The following is a 21360-nucleotide window of genomic DNA, read 5'->3' on the forward strand; positions in this document are numbered from 1 at the left end:
GTCCGAGGATGAGGACTTGCGTTGTATAGGAGTTGAGCTTCAGGCAGCTGTTCCTCATCCAGGATGCAACGTCCTTCAGTCCTTCCTGGAAATTGTTCCTGGTGATGTTGGGTTCCTTGGTCAAGGAGAGGATGAGCTGGGTATCGTTGGCATAGGATACTATACTGAGTCTGTTTTTTCTGATAATCGTTGCGAGGAGGGCCTGGTAGATGTTGAAGAGCGTGGGGCTGAGGGAGGATCCTTGGGGTACTCTGCATCTGATCTCTGTGGGTTCAGAGAGGAAGAGAGGGAGTCTTATTCTTTGTGTTTGGTTGGCGAGGAAGGAGCGGATCCAGTTTAGGACAGTTCCCTGTATGCCGGCGTCGTGGAGTCTGGTGACTAGTGTACGGTGGGAGACAGTGTTGTAGGCTGCTGAGAGGTCTAGTAGGATGAGGACTGCAGTGTGGCCTAGATCGAGGAGTGTGCGGATGTCGTCCATGGCGGCTAGGAGGGCAGTCTTGGTGCTGTGGTTGCAGCGGAAACCGGATTGAGATGTGTTGAGGATGTGTTGAGGATGTCATTGGATTCTATTAAGTTTGTTAGCTGGATGTTGACGATCTTCTCGGTCTTGAAGGTGTGATTATTGTTTAGTGTTCTATCCAAGATGATCTAGCTATATTTAATGCATAGGCATACTAGTCCTTTACTTTGGAAGGCTATGTGGATGATGCTGAGTGCCTTGAACATTGCAGGACAGGAGTCATGAGTTTTCTTGGGTGGAAGGGAAGAAGAAGATTAACAGCATCATTTGCATTAGTTGTATTGTGCGTATGATAAAACTGGTGGCATCAGAGTAAAGGATGTAGGCATGGTCAAGCTTGGATATTAGAAGTGTGAGGATAGTTTAAAGCTTTTGTTGGTAAACAAGGTATAGGAAGATAAAATTGTGTAGTATACGGTCTTTGCAACCTTGTTGACATGGTGATTCAAGGATAAGTCTGAATACATGGTAACCCCTTAGTTTCTTACCATTCTTAATATTGCTGGAGCTGCTTCAAGTTCCTTGGGCCATATGTAGGTAGCTTAGTGTTTTAGCCATTCTCTGCATCTCTGTCTTTGAGGTGGTAAGCTTTAAGTGGTTATTCATCATTAATGCATTTTTAGTACAAAGGCAGTTGTCAAGATTTGATTTGTAGAAGTCTTCAGGCCATCAAGGTAAGAGGCTATCCATTTTAGAGCATTTTCACTTACTCCAAGATGATGGAGTCTTTGTAGTAGCATGTGGTGGTGCAGAGTGTCAGAGTATGCTGATAGGTCCAGTATAAATATTGTACCCCTCTATTCTGGTCTACTCTGAGTTTTAGGTCCTTCCAAATGGTTTCAAGGGTTGTACTCGTGCCTCTACCTGGTCTGAATGCCAGTTCTTTAGCTCACAATGTGAGTTTCATCAGTAAATTTGCAAAGTTGTATAAAGGCTGCTCTTTCAAACGTTTTACATAGGAAACGTCCACTAAACATTGGCCTCCATTACCTCTATTACCATGGGTTAAATGAGTTAAGGTTTTCTTTTTAAAGAATAACCTAATGAAGGAGGTTTTCCTCTTGGGACGGAAAGAACCTACTTATGAGGTCTTGTTGAGTGAGCCTCTCACTACATTCCCTGTGAAGGTTGGGAAAATGATATCTTTAAAGATTTTTGAGATCACACTCTGATACCTGGTGAAATCAGTGACTGATGAAAAGATGTGTTGTACGTCTGTTAGTAGAAGGATCAGGAATAGGTGGTCCAGGTTGAAGGTGCAAGTGATGACACTGTGGGTGGAATGATGAGAAAGATAAATATGTGTATGAAAGAAAGACTTGTGACTGTAGGAGGTCCGAAGTAGATATGGCAGTCAGTGTGTGTGCTTCTTAGACCTTGAATTAGATTTAAGAGAAGGCAGTAGTTGTGTTGTTATCTGTGTACTGACAGGCTCCTGTGTTTCTTTTGTGGTATCTTGAGCCTGCACCATTATGTGCCATGCACAATATTATGCCTATAATGTCTGATTTTTATGCCAGTTGGAACAAGTTGATGGTCTGCTCAGGAGTCGCTGCCCAGCTCTGTGAGTACCTGCCACAAACTACTTTAAACCCTCCCCATGCTTCCTCTACTCAACTTACTCTTGGTGATGGATGCCTACAGACTGCAAAACCACACACTGTCCTGCTTAATTACCTTGATTTCATTCACAGAAGACTTTGTCGCCTGTTACTTTGCTGGATTCCTGTCAAACTGCTGTTCTAAAGAGGTATTTCCATTGGTGGGCATGCTCAAGGATTACTCATCAAAGCACTGTACAGCCCTTGTCTATATATTTGTCCTGAAGGGAGTGGCCGAATGCTGTTTGAAAAGGCACTAGTTATGGATACAACAAAGTTGACAGCAATTATGCTTCCTTTTACTGACTGCTGTTTGAAAATGCAGCATCTCAAAATATGACAATATGGTGCTTCTGTATCTGCTTTGAGTTATTAATCTCAATGTCACAGGCTGTCTCGCCTGATGGTATGCTCTGTATCAGAGAGTATGCATTTCCCTCCAGAATAACCTGTGCCACAAGAAGTGCCTAGGGAGTGTGGATAGATGTGGAAGGTCCAGTCCTGAGCTGTCAGAGAGCTCATCTCTGTAACGTTGTTGTTCTATCCCCCAAGGATTCCAGGAGACTGGGTAGGTATGCACAGGTTTAACATATAATATACTGAAGAGCACCGGGAGCACCGGGAGACACGTCTGTGTCTTTGCCTGACCGCGCGATCAGTGCCGCACAAAATGGTGGCCACGCATCACGTTGTTACGCGGCCGCGTAACAACTAGACCGCAACACTACATATCTCCCTCTTTTATATTTTTACACTGATGCACAAAGGTTTTACAGTCTTTCAACCCTCAGGTTGTTCACCTCCATTCATCTCATAGTCCCTGTACCTTGCAGGTCCTACCACGGTCCTGCCTGAGCGGGTGCGTCTCACCGGTGTGGTTGGATGACTCTCCAAACTCTCTTCTCCAGTGGTTGTTGTCCTTCTTCCGGCTGCCAGGGGAGTTTCTATGTCCATAGCTTGCCAGGGGCTGCCCTGGTGCTCCTCACTTCCTGTGTCATATGCTCCTTCCATAACTTCTTCCTCTCCCCTTGTCCTTGAGTTCCCTTCATTTTCCGTTGACGGTATGCTGTCCTCCTTTCGATTCTGGCTGCCTTGATGTTGCACTTCTTCTCGGGCCTACTGCAATATCTTATTGCATTTTGACATCCTATCTTGGGACCACGTTTTTTCATCGCTCAGCAGCGCAGCCCTATTGTACATTTCCTTCACTTGTAAGGGCTCGCTAAATTTGCTGTCTCCTTTTCTTTTCATTTGGGCCAATTTGACTCTGACCCATTCCCCTCTTTCAAGTTCGTTTCCTTCACATTCCTCCTCTTATTATAATGTTCAGTGTAGATCCTCTGGGCCTTTTTCAAATTGTGATGGACCACTGCTGGGGACCATTTGCTTGAGATTGTCCGTTCCTTCCATGCTATGTTGTCCTTTGTGAAAGGGTCGCGCCCTCTCAAAATTTGGAAAGGACTGTAGCCTGTGCATGTCGGGGTGATTCTGTATGCCCACAGAGTACTTTTCACTTCCTTTTCCCAATCCTTTCCTGCTCCTATTGCAGCTTGAATGGAGCCCATTATGACTCGATTGAATCTCTCAGCCAGTCCAATGCCAGCCGGGTGATATATGGAAGTGTGTTTTATCTTAATGCCATTCCTTCTCATAAAGTTGTTCAAATCTCGCCGATATAAACTGTGGGCCATTATCACTCAATATGGAGCGAGGGATGCCTTCCCTAATGAAAGTGGCCGTGAGGAACCTTAGCACTCTCTCCGTATCCATATCCTCCTGGATGTGTATTTCTGGCCACTTGGAATACCTATCAATGAGCACTGCCACATATTTCTGTACTCCTTGTGCATCCAGAACCGGGCCAAGAATGTCTAATAACTCTTCCCACGGGTTTGCAGGAGTGTCAAATGTTCCCAGGGAAGGACTCATCAATGTGTGCGACTCGTCTCCACTTTGGCATCGTTCACATTCACGGACATATCTTTCAATCATGCTGTCCATCGCTGGCCACCAATACATCAACTTCGCCCTTGTTTTTGTCTTGACAATTCCTAGGTGACCTTCATGCAGGATGGCCATCAGCCGCATAGTCAGTGAAGCTGGGGGAACAACTTTCTCGCCTCTCAATAGGAATATGCCTCGGTCTCCTATTGACAGCTCCTCCCTTGCTTCAAAGAACTTCTTCTGCTCCGGTTTCATATGTTTCTTTTCTGGCCACCCCCGTAGTATGTTATGTTATGTTATGTTAAGGGGTCTCTTATACCGCGCATGACTCACCCGGGGGCATCTCAGTTCCAAATGAAGTGCTTCACTCCTACCATGTCTTGATCCTCCTCATACGCTCTCACCCACTCCTGTTCGCTTATTACCTTCTCATGGTCCTCCATGAATGCAACGCTATCTCCTTCATCCTCCGAATGGGAGGGTGCTTCTTCCATGGTGGAGGCTCGACTGAGATAGTCTGCCACTTTGTTCCTTGCTCCTGGGATGTTTTCCACATCATACCTGTAATCCAACAGTTTCAGAGTCATTTTGGTTATACGTGGGGTAGCGTTCTCATGCCCACTTGATGTGAGCACCTTGATTAGGGGTTTGTGGTCTGTCTTGAGTCTGAATCTGGTCCCCCAGATGAATTGTCGGAACTTGCCCATTGCCCATACAACCGCCAACATTTCCTTTTATATTACGCTGAATTTCTGTTCCGTGGGTGATAGTGTTCTCGACGCAAAGCTGATAGTCACCATCTCTCCATTTTTCCTTTTCTGCATGAGGACGGCTCCCAGGCCCTTCTTACTGGCATCCGTAGTCAGTATGGATTCCTCTTGTTGATCGAACCCCTGCAAGGGAATGGCCTTGCTGATATCTTCCTTGATTCTTCTGAACTCTTCTTGAGCCTCACCTGTCCATTCGTAAGTCGACTTGTCTCGTAGGAGCTGACGCAGATGGGTAGTTTTAGCGGTGAAGTGCTGTACAAACTTGCTGTAGTACTCTGCCATTCCAAGAAAAGATCTCACTTCTTCCTTACTCTTGGGTGGAGACGCTTCACATATGGCTCTAACATTGGTGTGTTTGGGTGTGATCCCTAGATTGCTTATCTCATGACCCAGGTATGTCACTGAGGTCATACCAAATCGGCACTTCTCCCATTCCGCCGTGAGGCCGTTCCGTTCCAGGATCCGCAGCACTTCTCCCAGCTTCCTGTCATGATCTGTCTGGTCCTTGCCCATCACCAATATTTCATCCTGGAAGTATTTTTGGAACACCGCCACTGCAGACGCCAACCTGAAGGACATTCTGCGAAATTGGTAACATCCGAACGGTGTTATGAACGACGTGAGTTTCCGACTCGTGTGATGCAGAGATATTTGATGGTAGGCTGAGGCGAGGTCAATGGTGGAGAACCACTTTATCCCCTTGGTCTTTGTCAACAACTCATCTATCCTGGGCAGAGGGAATTTTTCCACTATGATGTTCTTGTTTAGCTCCCTCAAGTCCACGCATAGGCGGACCTTGCCGTTGGGTTTTCTCACCACGACTAAGGGCGCCAACCATCCCGCACAACTTATCAGCTCAATGATACCATTATCTTCCAGCCTCTGCAATTCTTGCTGTACTGTATTTCTGATGGCTAACGGGATGTTTATCATCTTGTGAGAAACTGGTTTCGCATCGGTCCTGAGGTCTATCTTATGTGTAAATTTCATCAGTTTCCCCACTTTACCATCAAACACTGTGGGGAATTTTTCCTTCAATCTGGAGACTTTGGGTCGTCGTTCTGAGCCAGTCATCAGGACTTGAGTGGCTCCTCCTGGATCCAGCTGTATGCCCAGATCACCCTGATCCATCCATCCAAGCACCGAGGGGCCCTTCTCCGCCACGTACAACTTACACTCCACACTGCGATCCTTAAATACAAATTTCAACATTCGAGGTGTGGCGCCACGGCCAGGGGGACTGACGTTGGAATCTGGGGATCACGGTTCGATACCCAGCGCCGGCGGCAGATTAGCCCAGCACCATGTGACTATGGGCAATAGCTTGCTTAATCTTCTTGACGGCCCCCAGCGCCTAGAGACCCCTACGGGTAATTGTTCGCGCTTTACAAATGTGAATTACTTACTTACTTACTACCATGGGGATGGGCTCACCCGTGTAGGTGACCGGTCAGTTGTCCGGAGGCTCCAGCCGTGGCCCCAGGTTGCCTTTGAAGCGTTCATCCTACACAGTCACTGTATTATAGTGTACGGGGACCCTGAGTCCGCCACCATTTTGATCGGTACTCCCCCTATTACCAGATCGCATTGCGGTTTCCTGGAACGGTTGCAATCGATGCCCAGAATGTGCTCCTCTACACACAGCACGCTGTCCTCTTCTTCCTCTTCTTCTTCTCCTTCTGCCCTTGGCTCCCGAGTTACGTACTTGATTGTCGGCCTCTGCTTCTTGCGGCGACACACCTTCTCATAATGCCCCACAATTCCACAGAACATGCATTTGGCACAGAAGACCGGGCAGCGTTTGTCATATGCTGCATGGGAAGAGCTGCCACATCGGCAGCACTCCTTCTTACTCTCTTTGGTTTGACTTCTTCCATATTCTGCCCGGGGTGCCCCTTTGGGTTGCGTCTTCCCTTCTACTGAAGCTACTTTATCCCTCTCAGGTGGTTCCGCATCGGTGATCCTGTTGACCATAGGCTTGGTTGCTGCGTCTCTTTTCGCCGCCTCTGCGCACCTCTTGGATAGTTCCGCCTTCTTCACCATGGCGATTACTTCCTTCAGCGTGGCTTCTCCATTAGCCCACAACTTGTCTTGGACGGCCGAATTTGTCGTGTGCATGACTATTTGGTCCTTGATGAACTCGTCGTGCAAGTCGCCAAATTTACACGTGATGGCTAGCTTCTTCAGAGCTGCGACATACTCGTTGATGGACTCTCCTACCGCCTGTTTCCTTTGTTGGAAATTATATCGGTCTATGGATGTACACACCGCTGGCCTGTAGTGGTTGTTCAGATCCTCTATCACATGCTGAAATACGTCATCATCGCCATCTTGTCGTGGTGCAGGGACTAGGTTCTGAAATACCCTAATACCTTCTGGGCCTAGGTTGTGGAGCAATATCCTTCTTCTTTTGCTTGGAAATTCTTCCCCATTTTCATCTTCTAGCACTTCCAAGTAGTTCTTAAAGTATTCCCTCCAGTCTTCCCATTTCATCACGGGATCACTCGGCTTGGGAAGGAACGGAATTGGCGTTGTGAGTGACGAGGTTTGGGCACTCATCTCTGCTCGCCTTTCAGGTCGCTCCTCTTCCCCCCTAGGACTGCCAGGCGCACCCGACCCACTCTGGTGTGCGCGGTCTGGCTGTGGGCTGGATGCGCCCCCTTCTCTTTGCAGATCGTGTTCCGCCAGTGCCCCTGATGCTTGTCTGTGCGATCTTGGGGCCTGCAGTGTGCCGCTGAGGGTAGCCCTCTCTCTTTTCCCTTGCTGCGCTTGGGCCTTGGTACTCACAGTGGGCAGTTCCTGTCCTTGCCTCCTTGCTGGCCGAGCTTGCCCTGCCGTTCGCAGCTGTGAGTGGGCATGGGTCTGTGCTCCGGACCATGGGACTCTCCTCTGCCGCGCTCTCCCTGTATATACACCTGTAGCCTCTAGATAGTGGTCTTAATCCTTGTCGGGTGTTGAGGTTCGGTACTCAGGTTGTTGGGTGCTTCTTTCGTTTGTTTTTTTTGTTAATTACCACTGCCGAGTCCCAGCCTCATCGCCACTGTAACGTTGTTGTTCTATCCTCCAAGGATTACAGGAGACTGGGTAGGCATGCACAGGTTTATTATATAATATACTGAAGAGCGCTGGGAGACACGTCCGTGTCTTTGCCTGGCCCCGCGCTCACTGCCACACAAAATGGCGGCCACGCATCACGTTGTTACGCGGCCGCGTAACAACTAGACCGCAACACTACAATCTCTGTCTGCCAGCCACCAGTGCCAGTCTGGGACAGGATATAAGCCTGGGCACCAAAATAAAGGTGGTCCTATTGTAAAATCTGACAATTAAAAAAGTGGCACACATGTGCAAATAGGGGTAGTTTAGAACTAATGAAAACATGCTGCATAGATGTTTTACAAGGTATGGGAGACTGTGAATGTATGCTTGCTGCAGGAAAGGTTTGTGGCAATATAATGGAAATCAACATTAAACCAGGTGCACCAGATTCAACAGGTCCATAAACAGCCAATAAAAAATCAGCCCACTGACCTGTCACACCGACATTTTGGGGACTGGACTGTACTGGCTGCATTGATCATACCTCACACCTAGTGGTCAGGGTGCTATAAATATGTGACTGATCCATTTCAGTCCAATGATATGGACACCAACACTAAAATGTGTTAGTCTAACCCCTGATGTGTGATCCTTGGCAAGGCAGCCTACCTGTTGCTGCAGTGATATGCACACCATTCTCTGTGTGTGTCTTATTTTGACTATAGCGTTTTATATCTTGTAATGTACACATCTCTCCTTGTGCATCCTGACTGTACGAAAACTGTAGCAGAGTCTTTGTATAGAACTTTCTCCAGGAGTTATTTTTGTACTATTTATTGCTGCACAATATTAACTACTGTGTTGGGTGGTTCTTGGAGATGACCACACCATTCCAATCCTGGTAATTGTTTCATTTCTTTTTGGACTACACTTAACTGGTCTTTTTATTGCTGTACACTACTGATATTTTGGGGAAATTCCTGGGGATCCAGAACCTATTTTAAATTTCTATTGACTGTTGCATTACATTGTGGTCTTCACATAACAATGCTTTACATATTCTGTAGTGGCTACTTTTGTTTTCAGGTTTGATCTTTTTGTTTGTGAATGTTCAGTGAACAAACGAATGTCATAACTGATGTTATCACTATTAAATATACACTCTGTCTGAAACTCAATTCACTTAATGTACTAATCAGGATCTGGGTAGTATTTTTGGTGAGGTCAACACATAAGTTGTATGCACTTATTCTCTTTGTCTAATTTTTTGGCGTCATAACTGCCACAATGGCTGGTATGCAGACAGTCAATCATAGTCTTCTGTTTCTAGATTCACTTGATGAACAACCTAAGGCTGTGTTATGAATAGGTTGCACTTTCCCTATTTGTACCACAGAGCACCTTAAAATAGGTGCGCTGGGTGCAAACATGAAAAGTGTATAAATTACATTGAATGCGCTGCCCTCAGGGCAGTCACAAACTCGTGCAGCCCTGGGGGCCGCGCATTCAAGTGAAAAACTGAGTGGCTTTGAAGCAGCCACTTTATGTTATGTTATGTTAAACTGTGCAGGCGGCAACCCGCCTGAACTTTTAAGATGACAGAAAGGTCCCTTTGCAGGCGGGTGCAGTGAGTGACTGCACCTGCCTGCAAGGGGATGTCTGGGGGGGCCACAACCTCATGTAAAAGAGGGAACACCTCTGGTGATAGCGGTGGTGTTTTATGTGCACCAGCGCAATCTGTATTACAGAAGAGGCCGCACAAGTGTCTGCATCCCTTTCTGTAATATCAAACTGCCCATGGGTCATGCAAATTGGGTGCAAACACCTTTTGCACTCCCGGGGCACATTTGTAATATGGTACCAGTTATTTGAAAGGATGGGTACACGTCCTTCAACATTTATCTTGGGGCTATTAAGGCTCACTGATATAGAGAGGAAAGAAAAAAGTGAATTTTACAGTATTTTTTGGCATGGAGGGCCAGCTTATTTTTTTAACACTTACCTGTCTGTAACCTGCCTAAGGGGCATGAATAAGATAAATAACAAAAAGCAATTCAATGCCTTTGACTGGCAGAAGATTGTCATTATGAAATGCTAAAAACAAAATTCTAGATACCTGTAACCAGATGAATCAATGGAGATCTATGTTGCATCTCTCGCGGTGCGAGCTTCTTCATGTACATTGGAAAGCTTTACTGAACAAATTATTTGGGACCAGATTGTCGCATGGTGGAGTCTTCTTAAGAGGAAATGAGGGACTTTAGAAAAAACACCATTGATCTATCTGTGCTTAAAAGTCGAACAGTGTTTCTCTCAAAAGTGTTGTAGAAAGTAAGAATAATGACTTGACAGCCTTTGCTTTGAAAGGTTACGGCTGTTTCCATTGTTGACCAAACTGGCACATGTCTGACACTTGGAAAGACCTGTATTTCTTGAGGTACAAGCTGGGCATTTTGGAAATGTATGCATGAAGAGAAGAACCAAAGATTGTAGCATGGGTGAGGTCTTGGGTGAAAGACAGGCAATCCAGTGTTAAAAACCTAGTTTTGAGTGTTGAGACACACTGAACTGTCAACTCCACTGTTAAAACAAACAGCTGACATCATGCTTAATCTGCTCAGAGATTCAGATTCCAGGGTTACTATTGTAGTATACAAAATAGTGATGGATGGAATGCTTGAATAAATCTCCATTGGTAATTACTTGGGGCTGCATTCCAGTCTATCATTATTTTGCACACCATACCACCTCCGTTTGGATCCAGCCATATGCAAATCAGTCTGACCCCGCTCCAATGGTAACAGTCCAGCTCGAATTGCTAGACCAAGTCCTCCCTGAACTTACACACAATCAACCTAGGACTGGTTTCATGCTAGTTTGGGCTCATCAGCTGGGTATACTTTGGTTCCAGTGACACTGTGTGCATGGGACCCATGTCTGGGAATACCTGTAACCATATGCGGTTACTATTATGAAGCACAGTGCTTATTTAGAAAAATAAAATGTTATTTGAACAAATAGGACACCTTACCCCACATTTTTCACTCTGCATGTCATTACCCCATATTTTTTACTCTGCAAAAACGTTTTCAATGCAGGGCTTTACAACGCACTCTGTTACAACGCATTCCCCATTTCAACGCAATTACTATTCTAACTCCAGGAGGGCGTTACTTTGGAAAATGCGTTGTAACAGTTTGCGGTGTAAAGCCCAGCATTGTAAAAGTTTTTGCGGAGTAGAAAATGCGGGGTAATGACATGTGGAGTAAAAAATGCTGGGTAAAGAATGTTTCCCTATTTGAACCAGACAATAAGACTGAAGTGTTTCAATAGACTTAAATTGATTTTTTGGGATATCTGAATTGCTAAAAGCTTTTCAAGAAAAAGGTTTTATTGGAAAAGTGTATGTTGAGTTTAAGGGCAAGAACATTTTGGTGTGGTTGTAGGGGGGTCAAACAAATATTGTACTGATTCCTGAGATAACAGTGCCTAGTCATTTTTTTCTAGGAACTATCCACAGAAAAATTAGTGGTGGTGTTCAGTGTGCCTACTAAACCAATCAGTCTGGTGAGGGGAATGATGTATGTGAGAAAGGATACATCTACCTTTCAGGTTTCATTGAAGAACATGCAAGTGTGTTTGGTGATGGCATGGGGTTACTTAAGGATTATGAATTTAAAATGAAATTAAAGGAGGATGCCACTCCTGTGAAACATAAGATGAAAAGTATCACTCTGAATGTAAGATCAAATCTGTCTTAAGTGCTCAGTAAACTACAAACTGAGAGAGCAAGAGCACCAGGTGACAATTCATCAAGTTTGCCTCCTATCGGGATTGCCAAAAAGAACAATGAAAAGTCAATTACATGTCTGTGTTGACATCTGAGCCCTCTATCAGGTAAACCAGGATAAATGGATCACAGCCCAGCCTCTGCTGAAAACTTATGAGCTTTTGGCCCAACCTGATGGTGTCATTCTCTTCCAAAGTCATGGAGTAAGAGCTCCACCTAGAACAGCACCACCTCCTGGACATCATTCAGTCAAATATTTGCAGAAACCACCCTCTTGGCAGCAACAGACTATATCCGGACCATCTTGGAGAGAGAAGAAACCACCGCTCTCATCCTCCTAGACCTTGGCACCATATCCTATGGCACCCTCATCCCTAAACTTTATGACTCAGGAATTCAAGGACCTGTCTTGATGGGGATCGCCTCCTTCCTCTCCAACAGAACACAATGAGTCAGACTCCCTCCACACGCCAGAACCCAAGTGGCTCATTTGCAGAGTCCCCCAAGGATCCTTATTCAGCACAACCCTTTTCAACATGTACATGGCACCCCTGGTCCCCAGCCGAATTGGGACCCACGCCGGAAACCTCAGTTTCATCCTAGATGAAAAACTCACAATTACTCACCAGGTGAATGCAGTGACCTCATTCTGCTTCCTCATACTCAGAATGCAGCACAGATTTGTAAATCGCCCCCATGTACAAAAGATGCACAGTCACCAAGGTCCTCATAACAAGCAGACCGTACTAAGGCAAGACACTCTACTCTGGCATCTCTGCTGAGCTCACTCAAAGACTCCAGGCAATCTAAAACACCCCCCCCCAGACTCATCCCAGATTTCCCCAGAAGTGCTCACTTCACTGCCTACCTCACAGGCCTACACTGGCTACCCATCCAGCAACTATGCCAATTCAAGCTGCTCGTTCACGCCTACAAAACCCTCCGCAACACCAGACCTGCATACCCCAATCACCAACTTCGACTCTACCAGACATCTAAGCTCAGCCTCACTCACCCTCGCATGTGTCCCTCTCATTCTCAGAAGCAAGTCAGGAGGACCCTCCTTCTCCCACATCACTCCCAAGACTGGAAGTACACTCCCTCAAAGCATCAGGACCTCCCTTTGCTACTCATATTCTGCAAGAAACCAACAACCTGGCAGTTCAGCTAGGAGCTCACCCCTACCTACATTCCTGCTCCAGTGCATGGATGCCCTCATGTGTGATAAGTTGCGCATACAAATCAACCTAACAGTATATAACATAAGATAACATAACATTAGTCTTTACTAGATTAGACGTATGCTCAGCATATCACCAAATTATCCTGACACCATATTAATGCCATCTCACCATTCAAGTTGGTGTCTGCTTTATCGGATTTTCAGTGGGTAATGGATACACTTTTTAAGGGTGTAGACAACGTATTGGCTTTCCATCTTTCTATCTTGGTTGTCAGCAAAAAGCATACTTTGAGGATTTGTGAAATGTTTCACATTTTCTAGGATAGTGGTTTATGTCTCAGAAGTTACAAATGTAGCTCTGGTTGTGATCAAATAATATATCTAGGGAACTTAATCAGTTTTGATGGCGTCCATTCAAGGCCAGGTTTAGTGAAAACAATAGGGGATGCCCTGCTCATGAATGCAGCGAACAGGGTCTGCCCTTCTTTGGACTAAATTATGAGCTTAGTACTCACCTAATATTGCTTTCATTGCTGAACCGACTTCCAAGCTGTTTCTGAAGAGAGCCAGCTTTATTTGAGGCAGTAAATAGGAGGATGGGTGTGCATGCACTAATGCATACTTGCTGAAAGCTCCACTCTAGCAACCATATGTTTTGGGTTTACCTGTTTTCATTGTGGTTGATAAAGGAATACTCAGTCATAGAGAAAGACATGCTCCCACAAACGTGTACTGAAGGACATTTCAGAGGTATTTGTTCGATATCTAGTTTACTTTGAGAATGAATTACAAGCCTTTACTATACGTCTTGTGCACAGTCTGAAAAATTAATAAACAGGTTTGCAAGGGTTGGTATGAAACTGCCAGAGCTTAATTTCTGCGGTGGATCACTTTCCTAGAAAATGCAATTGAAGAGGGATTTATTGCATTGCTTACTATAGCATGAAGAACTGGCGGTGGACAAGAGTTCAGAAGGTTGTCAATGCTCGATGGCCACAATTGATTTTGAAGATCGGACATGTATATTAGAGGAGTTGTGGAGATGAGCTTTCCATGAGAATTAGATTTTTCAATAAGGGTGAGAAGCTTATTACTGAGGATGGCCTACAGAAATATACCTAAGGTGAATTGAAAAGTGTTATCTATGCTAGCTTGTCTTTCGAGAATAGAATAATTTATGATGGTGACAAACATGTTCCATTGCATTACTTTGGAAGGGTGTTAGCGAATCTTGCACATCTTGGGTATTGCGGGGTGCCTCAAATAAAAAAAAAGACTCAGGGTGGCCCAAAATGGACTATGATGATTTTGAACGAATGGTCAAAGGGCGCATCACATGTAGAAACCGAAATATTTGTCTTGTGACTAGCTGTTCCTTCATGCTTCTGGTTAAGTAACATACATTTGTGTGGGTGAAAGTTGCCCTTGATTTATTGGGCCCCTTTTCTCATCTTAGTAACAGGTTTACTCTGGTCGTAATTAATTACTAGTCTAAATGGATTGAGGTCAGTTTTGTCAAGCAGCCTGATCAGGGCCGGACTGGGAACCCAAACCGGCCCTGGCAAAGTGCTTGGCAGCCCCCCCCCCCCCCCCCCCCCCCATGCTGCAAAAACGGCCCTGTAACAAAAACGGCCCCCAGGGGCCCAAAACCGGCCCCCACCCTTGCCGGGGGATTGCCCGGTGCCCGCTACGGCCAGTCCGGCCCTGAACCTGACACAGGAGGTGTTGTTGAATTTCACAGAAATGTCTGTTTGGGAAGGATTACCTAAAATGTAGTTAGGGATCATGGGTACAATTTACTTCTGAAGGGATGGTACAGTACTTGAAAGAGACAAGAGAGGTGAATAAGAGAACAAGACGTTATCATCGCAATGTGAATGGTTTGTTAGAGGAGAGGACAAATAGACTCAATGGGGGATATGCCAGGTTGTCTCTCTGCAATCACATTCCCTTTGAAAAAGCAGTGCTGATCCACAAATTGTTGAACAAGGGAAGAGATCTTCACAGGCTGTGTGGAAGGTAGAATTAAACACACAAGCTGGCAAAGCACTAATGTCTTTCAGAGAAAATAAAATAAACAAGCATTGTGTTGCTTTTGCCACTGCTCATACGTTTAGACATGTTCTGGTTCCCAGCATTTTCTAATGCTTTTGTATCTCCCTTTAATCCCTCTGCAAAGTCAAGCACCTTCTGTCTCTAGCCATTCCACCTCCCCTGTTTTCCGGAATACATGTCGATTCTGTCACAGTCTAGAAGACCACAGGGCACCTCAATGTGAAAATAAATGCAATTACTTAAAAGCAACCACTGTCAGAAAAAATAGACTGGCCTAATTTCCTTTATCTGCTTCAACGCAGCATCTTGTTCTGCCAGCACCGTTTAGCTCCCACATAAGCGCCTGCGTGATTCATCTGGCATTGCAAACATGCCAAACCTGCTTTCTATGGTACTACTTTACACTGCTATGAACACAAGTGTTAGACCTGACATCCTTGGTGTGGTATTTCCCCAAGTATTTTGCCTTCACTCTCATGTTTTTGTTGAACTCGTTATGTGGCAATAGGACTCTTGTAACTAGTGGTAAAGTCCTTGTGCCTGAAACATAGTAAAAGTGTCCTCCACATAATTTGCACATTTCATTCACTTGTGTGACCTGTGCCCAAGGCCTGTAAATTAAATGTTATGAGTGCTATTAGTGAACAACAACACCCATTTGTCCAGGGACTAAAGTAGCACTGTAAAACAGGTCTCCCGCCTGGCACTGCAACCAGCAGTGCAGTTTTGAAACTGCCATCTTGCCAGGCAAAATAAACCTTTTGTCAGGTCTTTACCTTCCTTTTTTAATACTTCTCCCCTAAGGTAGGCACTTATGGGGCAGATTACAAGCTACTTAGAAATTATGACATATGTGTTTAGGTTTTACATTTCATGACAGTGAAAACTCCTAAAATAATTTCCCACTGCTCTAAGGCTATCTCTCCCGTAGACTAACACTGGGTTACCTTATTACACTTAATAAGTGCTGGCTTCAATTAGTTTGGGACCAGATAAAGATATACTGCTTACACTCAAATGAATTGTAATTTAAAATCCTCTGTAATGGTAAAGTGGGATCTTAGGTTACAATTCTGAAAATGCACTTTTACGGAGTTGACGTTTGTCTGACCAAACCAATTGTGCATTTCTGACAGTGGTGTATGTCACATGACTGTGAATGGCTCTTCTGTTGTGGGCTGTGAATTCATTCCAGGCATGAGAATAAAGAATGTCTAGGTGTGAGGGGAATTGGTCCTCCTGACAGGTTAGCTGGGGAGGAGCTGTGTCCTGCCCTGATTTCACTTGAAAGGGCCATGCCTGCAGCACACACAAAGGAATGTGACACAATGCCTGCCCTTGTCTTTCACCCTAAATATTTTTTGCGCCAGGACCAAGGGAAGCGGAAGGAACTTACAAGATCCAATTCTGAGGGTAGATCAGGGAAGTTCCTCACACAAAGGCTGGCACGAGGTATAAAATGATGGCCCTTGGAACCCCTCATCAGAAAACTGCTGAACCTGTGGAGGATTCAGAAGAAGACATGCTGCCCTGTTATCTGAATAAAGAAGACTGGGCCTGCTTCCCGTGAACCCAAGATCTCCGGAGTGATTTCCTGTTTGAGTTACAGGGACACACCACACTTTCAGAGGCCGCCCTGCAACTAATCAGTTGAACAGCGCCAACTAGAACAGCCTGGCCCTGTCTGGGCCTTGCTTCTGGCCTCTGCTAGAGAGTGCTGATCACCAAGAGGTCCTGGCCCTTGGCTGCCATCCCTGGGTATTCCTCATGAAGAGTAACAAAAGTGAAGATACAGAAGGTTTGGGTTCCTAACGACTACAGCTTCACTTCATACGCCACCTTTCAGAATTCCACTCTTGTTCCCGCTTTCTACTCTCTTGTCACGTGTAGTACCTTGTGATAGTTTTAGAGCAGTAACAAAGGTTCAGATGTATCAACATTGCACTTTGCGATTCTATAACAGCAAGTTTTACTGATTCGCTTATTTAGAATCACCAAATGCAATGTATGCAGGTTTCGCAAAAGAAATAGCGATTGCTACATATTCCTTAATAGGGAATTGCAAATTGAGATTCGCTATTAAGGAATGCTTTCCCATTTATTCCTTTGGGCCTAGAGGCCACATGGCACTTTGAAAAATGCAATTTTTTGCATTTTTCAAATGATTTGCAAATTACCACCAACTTGAAGTTGGTGGTATTTTGCGATTCCTTAATGCAAAGTCGCATTCTGAAAATGCTCATTGCATTGCATTTAGGAAATTGCAAATTACGATTCCCTAACTGCATTCGCCAAATAGGTAATCGCAAAAAATGTGATTACCTATTTTGCAAATGCCTTTTTGGGATGATACATAACACATTTTTTGGTCTGTCTCTGCTGATGACTTCATGTCCACTGCCCTATGTGTGTGAGTGTCTTTCTTCATTGATGCTTGTTTGTGTGCATGGGTGGCTGTAGGTTTGCTGGTACGTGTATGCATGGGTATCTATAGCAATGTTGCCTGTATCCAGAGTCAATGTATGTATGGATGTTGTATATCTAGGTGCGTGCAGTATACAAAAATCAAAGTTATAGGGTACGTCGATGCTGTTTGTCTTTGGTTGCTCGGGGCTCATCTTTTGCTTCTCAGTAGTGCCCAGTCTGCCTTTCCAACCCCCAATCAACACCCACACAGCCCAACGACCGCGGAGAATGCACTTACCGAAGCACCCTGCCAGCACCGCCAGCACGAGGATGAGCGGACCCAGCTGGTTCATGATGACTCTGCCTGACTGACTGCTGAACGCTGACTGACGGAAACCCACGGCCGCTCGGCTGGCTTTATGCGCCAGAGCCCCACAGCCGACTGAGCCGGGCGGGAGCCGGGGGAGAGTGCAGTTGTGTAAGTGTGCGCGCTTCTCACTGGGTGAGCATGCAACAAGAAACAATACAAAGAGAGACTACAGCAACGAAAGATAACCCAGTGCATTCATGTTTAAATAAGGAATAAAGGATGACACACCAGGAAAAGAACATTGCCTCACAGATAGCCTCAACATTTTGGCAACAGTCCCTCCTCTTGTGTAATGCTGTTACCAAGGAATAGGTATTATTATACTTCTAATTCTGATACTATCCCCAGTCCTCAACTTTACACCTACAAGCATTGATGGACGTAAGGTGTGTTTTTCTAATTAGGTTAATGGAAACAAAAGAAGACTACAACACCCAGAATGCATTAGGCTATCATAAAAAAAAGTTCAGGACAGTGACATGCGGGAGGTGACTCTTCCGGTAATGAAACAATGTTAATTGTTTAAACATGGACATTTTCCCAACATCTAATTTTTATTAAAATTACAATCATGTTTTGTTTGTGTTTCTCTACGTAACGTTAACAAGGCCTGACGAGCACCAGACCATTTTACAAAGCTGTGAGTTATGGAAACAACATGAAAAAGTGAACAATCAAATCAACAGCAGTTAGTTACAGGGCAAACAAGCATTGGCAACACCAACGGCTCCTGTTCACCTAACTGCTGGACCTCGTCATTACTAGCTATCCCTCTTGAGTCAGAAGCAACAGTTTTGGAAAGAAGATGCCCTCCAAATAGTGAAGATAAAGTTGTTTATTGCTGCAGTTCAGTTACAGACATCCAACCCCTGGCAGGAATCGACTTCCCAATGACTCTGGAACCTCCAGCCATTCCAAGGAACCCTGCTTAGTCAAAACATAACATATCTCCTTCTTTCCACAAATAACTAAATAAATAAATACATCGTATAGCAATAACATTTCTCTTAATTTCCATCTTACTTGTATTATTATCATTATAACAAAAGCATATTAGGATCTACATTAGTTGAACTGTAAACTGACCGAGCAAATGTTAGGAAGAAACACACCCTTGTTTGGATTTGACATTTAACAAGAAACACATCCTAGATTGGATTTGACATGCACTGGAACAAAACATATGAACATACATTATCTTTGGCCCAGTACGGTCTTCTCCTCATACGAGACCCGATACCATTTAAAGAAACCTGTGTGTCATACCTTAGCATCACATACCGCCCCACTTATGTTCACATTTTTATCCAACCAAATACGGCACTCCAAATCATTGCACAATGTTACTTTTCTAGTGTTCCACTCTCTTACATCATCCAACCATACGGTGTTGCCTCTCACTTCTCTTATTCTTTTAGGACTCCACCACTTAGAAAACCCCTTCCTTACATTTGAACCTAAGTGCACCGTGACAAAATCACCACTTTTAAACACTGATTTTCTACCTAATTTAGTATTATGCTTTTGTGCATACTTCTTTTGACACCTAGGCACCTTTTCTATCGATTCTCCTTGTTTGTTTCTGAATGACTCGCTCTGTTAATCCTCGCCAGTGTCACTTTTGTTCAAGCTACCCTACTCTTGAATAAAAATAAATTGTATTTCACTTGTGGCAGAATGTGGTGTCTTCCTGTAGCCCCAAAGCATGTGCTCGACTTCTCTTTTACTACCCCGATCACTCTCTATCGCCGAATGCACACACTTTCGAAACCCAATTGAAACATTCCATGAGACTGTTTTGCCGGGGATGATAAACAGCAGTTTTATAATGTTTTATGCCCTCGCTTTCCGAAAACTGCTGGAACTCATCCACCACAAACTGTAGCCTATTTTTGGCTACAACCCATTTAGGTCACCCTTTGCTTCTGAAGATCTCTTCCCAAAAACATGCCATGTTATACGCTCTAACCCCCTTTATAAAAGCTGCCTCTGGACACTTAGAATAGTAGTCTACTAGCATCACAGCATACTACCCATCTTAGCCTTTACAATTGAATGAACCACTTATATCGATTGCCACCTTTTGCCTTGATTTCTTGGAATATTCTGCTGGCTCAATGAGTGTTTCATCCTACACAACAGTATGATATTTATCACTGCACGTGCGAGTAGTGCAATTGCACACATACAACTCAATCTGTTTGTCCATATTTGGCCAGAAAACATCTACACAAGATCTTTTTGTCATGGCTGACATTCCTCCATGTGCCTCTAACAACAACCAACCTTCCACGCCTCCTTATGATCCCTTCCACAGCAGTTAACTCAGACCAAAGCATCCTATAATCACATAACTCTGGTCTTCCAATATCAAATTGACTTACAACTTAAGACAAAGGAAGACATTAGTTGTTAAAATGTCTCATCCTCTGCCAACAGCTGTCTTCACCCCTCCTCTGAAATGGCTACAAGACACTTCCACACCTGCCACCACCAAGGCATGATCCATATTAACATAGCCATCATCATTTATAGGTAACCAAGACAGACAGTCTGCATTGACATTCTTGTATCTCCTGTCATAATTATTTTTGAAACTGTACTTCTGCAACCAATACAGCCATTTTAAAATCCTTGAAGTCGCTCTTCCTGCCCCCTAGGTAGAAAACAAATTATTTAGGGGTTTGTGATCAGTGCATAACTCAAATACAGTTGTCAGGTCTGGAACTCCTTTTTCTGACTTAGATGCAGATAGATATTTCCTGGTTCTGGGTCTTGAGGGTTCTGGTTTGTCCGAGGTAGGGACCACCCTTTCAGTAGCTATAGTGCTGTTGACAATATAACACCAGCGCAGACATTGCCTTCCAGAAGGAGTCCCTGAGGGGAAAAACACTGAAGGGAAAAAGCCTCTTGTTGAAGTGGAGACTCAAAGAGTCCAGGCGACAGGACAAGGCCAGGAGACTACCCAGCAAGGAGATGTGAGACCAGGAAAACAGAGATGAATGTAACAGGAACATAGATACACCAAGGACTGAAGATATGCCAACAGAAGCGAAGACACACCAACAGGAGCAAAGAGTGTTAAAACTCGAGGAAAATGAGAGATTTAGCCCCTTATATACCCAAAGACAGGAAGTGAAGTGACAGGAAGCGAGTAATTACCACCTTGGAATGGGAAGGACAGGTGAAAAGATAAGGAAAGCTGCCATCTTAGAATGTTCCAAGAAAACATTTGCCAATGCATTCTGGTAACCAGACTTATGGGAAGAAGATACCTTGGAAAATATCCCCTGTGCAAGATAACGGCTGCAGGAGATAGCAATGTATTTGACCCCCCAGGCTGTTGGGCTATAAAAATATATACTTGATTGGCCCACTATGTATCATATAACTGTATACACATATGAATAGCCATATACTTTCATATAGATATGCGTATGCCTTTCGATTGCTTTTTGCAGGCCTGCTTAGGCCTATTGACATAACCACCGCCAGCCTGTTTCGATTCTTGATGTTCATGTACCATTTCCCCGAAGTCACGCGAGTTAGCTTCAGTACGAAACCATGTTGCAGGCACAGCTTCCTTCTCTGATCTTTAGTGTGTAGCTCAGGGAAACCCAAGGTCACACCTGCCTCTCTTGTGGGATGCGTGCATTCTAGCAGAGCCCGTTCCTGTACTCCC

The 21360-nt window shown here is 44.6% G+C and overlaps 1 long non-coding RNA gene across 1 annotated transcript in view; it reads right to left on the minus strand.

The window, feature by feature from the left end:
- Nucleotides 1-17741, minus strand: part of LOC147693608 (uncharacterized) — a 94531-nt gene extending 76790 nt beyond the window's left edge. The window contains exon 1 of the long non-coding RNA XR_015299116.1: nucleotides 17607-17741. This is a non-coding gene — a long non-coding RNA (uncharacterized LOC147693608). The remainder of the gene's footprint in view (nucleotides 1-17606) is intronic.
- Nucleotides 17742-21360: the final 3619 nt, after the last annotated feature.

Source organism: Lissotriton vulgaris, chromosome 8 (genome assembly GCF_964263255.1).
Source record: "Lissotriton vulgaris chromosome 8, aLisVul1.2, whole genome shotgun sequence".
Classification (NCBI taxonomy): domain Eukaryota; kingdom Metazoa; phylum Chordata; class Amphibia; order Caudata; family Salamandridae; genus Lissotriton; species Lissotriton vulgaris.